The sequence below is a fragment of the Hylaeus anthracinus genome, unplaced genomic scaffold, assembly GCF_026225885.1.
Source record: "Hylaeus anthracinus isolate JK02 unplaced genomic scaffold, UHH_iyHylAnth1.0_haploid 27314, whole genome shotgun sequence".
Classification (NCBI taxonomy): Eukaryota; Metazoa; Arthropoda; class Insecta; order Hymenoptera; family Colletidae; genus Hylaeus; species Hylaeus anthracinus.
In genome coordinates this window covers 50,643-57,405 of record NW_026535121.1, presented here as the reverse complement: position 1 = coordinate 57,405, position 6,763 = coordinate 50,643, and positions in this window count along the sequence as shown.

Genomic DNA, 6,763 nt, shown 5'->3' with positions numbered 1-6,763 from the left:
TCCAAATACCAATCCCAAACTCACAATATCTCATCTACCCTCGTCAATAAATAAAAATCACCCGAAGCACTTAGCCTCCAAGCGCACCTTTCAAAATGAATTTCGTCGTGAAACTGCTGGACGATCTCGTTTCGGATCTCCATCCTGCGAGAATCAAACGTAACGCCGTCACCCGCTCCAGAGAAAAGGATAGCCAACTCCGAAGGAACAGCCGTGTGGACCAAACATTGGATCGAAACTGTACATATGGATGTGAAACGGGGTAGTAGGTACAAGCCCCGTCCCACCCTTTCGTCGGTATACACTGGCGGGTTTTAGATTTAGTGTAGGTGTACGCGCGTGCACCCCCGGACGCGACGCGGGGTGCAGCGCGACGCGAACGAACTAGCATTCGAGAGGGGTGCGTCCCGAACACGTGACGCCTGATTCATACACAGACTGCTACGGAATCAATTTGTAATCTTGACTCGAATTAAGGACGACAGAGGGGTGATCGGCGCGGCCTGGAGGGAGTGCACGGCTCGGAAGGGAAAAGGGTGAGGTGGGGGCGGTTGGATACGTTTATTGGGAAGCGAACCTGGCATTTGGTCCGAGAATGCGGCACGGCTACACTGGAATCTGAACTGCCTGCCGCTGAGAGCATTATAGTCTGGTTGTAGGTTATTAGGTGCGTTGGCTAATAGGCATCGATATCGGGTATTAATGGCAGGTAACCAGACGGCGATAATGGGTATCAAAGGGCGGTGTTTTAGCGCGACACGGGGAATAGTAATACCGGCTTTTATCTTGTTATTTAATCAATCATCGGCGCGCTTCCGGGACGCGTTCTTTTTCCCGCGTAATGGGGAATGCGACGGGATTTTTGTAAACTAAATATGATATTAATATATTGGGACAACTTAAGGGGTAAGGACAATCGAGAAATGTCAAAAGATCGATTTTTTTTTTAGGTTGTTGTTAATATGTCGCCTTAAAGCTTTAAGAATAAGAAAAACAATATTTCATAGCCCGGGGAAATCTCGATATGGTCGTTTTCGAATGTTTTCCCGAGGCATCTTGCAGCGCGCACTAACCATGCGCCGATGACAGCGCGTTCTCCTCAGAACTACATTTTTCAAATCGGCCGAAACGATGACTACTATAAATCTTGTCCGATTCTTTTAAAATTTTGAGGATGACATCTCTAATACATCATCTAGTGGATGGCGTACGATTTTCGCGATAAGTTGTAAACTTTCTCTTTTACAGACAATTTTTCGACGAAATTGACTCTTTTTTCTTTGTGCACCATTTTGCAAAAAAAAAAAAAAACGTTATTTTCAAATCTCCGCGCGCTGTTTACTAGCTTTAGCAATATATTTACGGAGAATGTTCGGTTTTTTGTTCTAGGTTGAAATCTGTGTACCGTACTGTTTACGGCCTCGCGTGAAAGGTGTCTTGAAATCTTGAATACTCGAGCCGCGATTTTAGAAGAAAAACATGTAACAAGAAGTGTTCAACCGTGTACAACGCGACTCCTATTCGTCATTTTGTGTAAAATGGCACCAGGCTTGAAGTAGGTAAACCATCTCGATGGACAGAGCGTAAAGGTTTAATATGCTTCTGATAGGTGACCCGATCCTCTTTCGGCCTCTGAGAGGCGTTGGCCGTGGTATGATTGTACAAGCAAATAATCGCGACGCAAAAAGGAGGGAAGTGAATCGCGAAGGGGTGCGCGGAAGGATGGAAAGGGCGAAGCAAGGGTACACCGGTTCCCTTTATCGGCCGACAAACTTCACGGCGCGCGTTTCTCTGGCGAGAGAGATTCGCGAAAGAGACGAGGCGGCGAAACAAAAGGGGCGGAGGAGGCAAGGCGGGCAAGGGCGGCTGGGGGCAGAAAACGATCGGGGCAACGAGAACGGAAACAAAAGCGACGCGGGGCGATACGCAGTATGGCGACGCTTCCGGCTCGCTCACCGCACACAATGCACAACTCCCGTGTTAACTTCTGTGCTTTTGCTCTTCCACCTCCCGCCCCCAACCCCACGGCCGTCACCCCTTTTCCACTGCATCGTTCTCCACCCACTCGGCGTCGAAACGCACGACGAGAGCCTCTCGTTCTCTCTTCCTCCGTTTCCAAAACTCCGCGACGTCGAGTCGCGCGTCTCGCGATTAAACTCCTGCCTCTGATAACTCAGGGCCGACGATACGTTTAATTGCGCCCCTCGGTCGTTCGCGACCGGAGCAACAAGTTTCGGCTGGTCGAGCCTCGTAACGGTCCGGTCTCACGCGCCACTCTCTGGGAAGTGAAATTCATCGCAAAATAAAATTTCGCTCCGAAAATTGCGAATACAATGGAGAAGTTATTGGTTCGATATTTTTGTCAGATTTGTTCAAAATTCGACAACAGCGTTAGCAAAATTTAGCAAAACTGTAGATTCATAGATCGGGTTATCAGTGGGTCGTGTGAAAGTATGCCTACTTATAAGTAAGTGCTGAATTTACTTGTTTAATGAGTTGCTTATAAGTGTTGTTTGTTAAGTTATTGGATTTTTTACAATCTTATATTGGACAGATCTTACTAAGTCATAACAAACATTTTGATTGTATAATCAATATCAGTCATACTACTTGTTATACACAGAGAAATGCATTGTTAAGACGAAAATTTATCACATCTTTCTTTAATACTTGATGGAGTTGGCAACCTCTATCTAATCCTTACTTTCGAACATTTGGATTAAATGACGTCCCTGGCGGAGTTGGCCGCGCGGACGTTTTCTTGCATTTTTCATGTTCGTCTAACCGTGGCGTCGCTGGCGCCGTACATATGAGCCTATTGTCTTTGTTTGGACCAGGCACTAGGCTTTATTAAAAATTGCCTTTTCTTGGGCACTGGCGAGGAAACGGATGCCTAACGCGTGGAAACGTTTTAAGAAATTAGTCCTTCGCGAGGCTCGCTAGATGACCCGCCAAATGCTCCATCATTTGTCTTTTCATGCTACAGCTGCAAGAATTTCATTGCACTTCTTGGCGAAGCTCATAATCAGGATTTGGTATCATGAATCGAATAGTGAGTAATTTAGACGTAAATTACTTGATTAACAGTAGTAGCTGAGAATATTTTAAGAATAGATTACGAAGAAGACAATTATTTGGAGTTTACCTCTTTGAAACGATAGCAACGTATTTCTTTTTCTGAATCGCTATGATTACGGAATTAGACAATCATATATGACGTTAACCTCTTCCCGTGCCATTTAGCTCGACGAAACTAGAGCTGGAAACTCATGTTTATGTTTGGCCCGACTATTTGTTTACGAGCCTTGCTCGTGATCTTCATGTTTAGGCCAAAAGTTCATCGCGAGTGAATAAAAATTAATTTTTTACATGACTTCATTTCAAATGATATTTATTATGATTCCTATGTTTATTGTTTTCAATTTCTCAAATATTTGACGTTTATCCGCAGTATTTGTATATCTAAAAAATATTCGAATGCCAAATTATTTGATCATTTTCAGGTCTCGTGAACAAAGATATAGTATTGAAAATTATGTACATATGTTAATACAGCAGCTATTATGGATTCGCTTAAATCTACGTCCATCCAGTTTCTCTTCGACACCACTCGATGCGTCGAAGTCTTAAAATTGTTCACAAAAAAAGCTCGGTCCCCATTGAAGGACTTTTTCTACGCAACAATTTCTTGTACCGCGTGTTTGGTTCAAGAAATCCACGAGAACAGAGATCGTTGAAGGGAAAAACTGGTGTAAGATTTCGTGCTTTTCAATCGTCGCAGATGCACAGTCAAGGAAAAAGTGACGGAACGATGAGGGGTTGAAAAAAAATGGGGTTAATCTCGCGCTAATCTGTCGGTAGGTGCGAGATCAGCCCTTCTCGAAGAAAAACGTTTTTCAAGGACGCTCTGAACACGTGAAAGCGACGAAATTCGGGGAACCTTTCACGCACTTTTACCCGAAAATTAACCTGCGCACCTTTCAACGGTACGTCGCCGGTCGAGACGATCCGCAGGAAAAGTTTCGAAACTGTGCCTTTATGGATCGTGGCCTCTATTTCGTCAATTGCGCTACCGACGAGGTCGGTCTTTCCCATACAAAGTAATTCCTGGTATCAATTCAGATCTGCGATTTGAACCTTGAGTGCAGTAAACTTTTATTATCTGGTGCTTTAAAAATTGAACGATTCTAGAATTGCTTTCAGCGAACTGAATTATTTGCTACCACTTAACCCCGCGATAACCCCAAGTTATCGTTGGTTTCTAAAATTAATTTTATAATAAGATAGTGGTAGACATTCAAACTGACACCTATATGAATTCTTTTGCTTTAAGATATTATAAATAGTACGTACTAGAATAACATGCTGGTCATGTTTCATATAGAAAAATATATTTATCTTTTACGCAAAATTTTTATTTATAATTTGGGATATGTTAGTTACATTTATATGAACTTTTACATTACAAATAAGGTACATAGTAAATATCTAACGAGCTTAAACGAAAATGTGCGCTACACATAAATTGATAAATATCATCGTACATTGTCGGTATATGACAGGCATATTTTGTCAGTACAAAATAAAATCCTGAATTCTCTTTAAAAAAATTCTTTATTTATTAATCTCTATATTTAGCACAAAAACTCATCTAAATGTAAACTAACATGTTTCGCATGATAAATGAAGAGTCTGTGTAAAACGTAAATGGACTTTTCATATAAAACGCGACTTCGGCGTCGCCGACGTCGACGTCTCCGAAAATGTCGAAGCATCGATTGTAAAACAGCCTCGAAAGTGAACATCGCGGGGCAAATGAATTCAAAAACACGTCGTCACGCGAGCGGAGAAATCGCGCAATCCGGAAATTTAATCTGGCCTCGTTAAACCCTTCCACTTTTGCACGGCGCGGCGGGCGCCGAGGTGAAAAGGGGTGGCAAAGTGTGCGAGTGCAATTTCGTTGTAAATCTCGCAGGAAAGCCCCGTGAACGACACGCTGACCCAGAAAGTCAAAGGGTTGGAGTTCCGTCAAGATCGATTCGAATTTCGTGCACGGCCAGCGTCGACCTTTACGACCTGTCCCTTCGAGTCTCCGACGAGAATGGTTGAATCGTCTCGCCTGTTTTGCGCGAAAATCGGTGAAATGAGCCTGGACACCCTAATAAATCTCTTGGTGCGCTACCCTCTACCTTCCTCTGCGCTCACGCTGCGGTCCTCGACGCGGACCCCCACGAGGACGCCACATGAACTACTGTCCAAATATTGAGGTCCCTGGTCGTAACTTAATAAATTATACCACTCGTTAATTCAAGGTAGCATACAAATTTCAGGCCGTTTCGTGGAAACTTTTTCAGGAAATAAGGCAATTACTTTCGGTCACGTTAACCCTTAAAAGATCGTGTCGTTGTTTTCGACCTTAAGTACACAATGAGACCTATGATTAACCTCAGAGACAAAATTATGCACTGAAAATCTCAGTGGGAAATAACACTATCGCTGTTTGTATTTAGAGCTCACTCATATTATTTTATTTTATTTTTTTCTACTGCTTTCTTAACTAATATTTAAAGTGTAAACCTATTACAAATTTTTCAAGTTGAATCGCGTATAGCGTAATAAATGTTTATAAATGATGTAAATGATGATGTAAAATGTATGATGTAAATAAAGTCAAATAAAATAATTTTAATCGAATAGAAATTGTTGTATGCTTTACTAAAAAGAGAAAAATTTAATATTATTCTAGGGAGCCAACTAAAATATTTCTTTATTTGATAGAAACGGTGAGGGTAGAGGGGTGAAGTAGCTCCAATTAACGGAGAATTGGCTAACACGGTTATGTGATGCGACTGATTAACGTAAATTTTGCTGATAAAATTATACAAGATTTGCGCATACATTGTTCAATTTATGTTTCATTTAAACCACTGATACAAAAGTAACAAAGAAATAATTTCTCTTAAACACTTCTTATAAAGAAACCCGCGTAATAGTGAATTAATTAGATCTGCATGCAAATGAAATTCTGATTTCTCTGTTATTCCTTTGAAATTGAATTTCTATGGACTGATTGTATTGGAAATATTGCAGATGATTTATCTGAATATTCTGCAGGAGTAGATGAATATTCTACAAACCCTGTCCCAGTATTATTCAACAAATTGTGAAAAATAATTTTTCATCCATGAATTTCCCTTCCGGTCCCTTTTCAATTTTACAACAAAACGAATTTTCCAAGCGAATTAATTCAATCATGAGCAAAAATTCACACGTTTTTGAAAGGAGATCGTTCTGGGCTTATGGTGGAAATAGGGGATTTTTTAATTCTCGGTAGGGTCAGGGTGATTTCACAAATAATTAGAAAATAATTTCATCATATAGTATTTGTTCGACAAGACTAAGCCCGTGCAATAAATGATTAATTACTCCTGGTTGTAAAAAGAATTGTCGTCCGTTTATTGATTTTCAAGAATAGGATTTCTATTATTCAATAGGGCGGCACACTCCTTCAAAAGAACTTGGTAATTCAGTGAAAAAAGTCGGGGACACCCTTAATCTCAGTTCTAGGAGAAGTACCCAAACGAAGAGGGTTCTTCACCTGTGTAAATGCTTGTCCAAATATTGTGAAACTCAACAATCTCCATCAAACAAACCTTTTTAACTTAATAAATTCGTCAAGAGTTAATTCTACGTTTAATCGCAAGATTATCCGTATTTATACCTCCGTTCGCTGCGCCGCGGCCGGTAGGAAACAGGATTAACC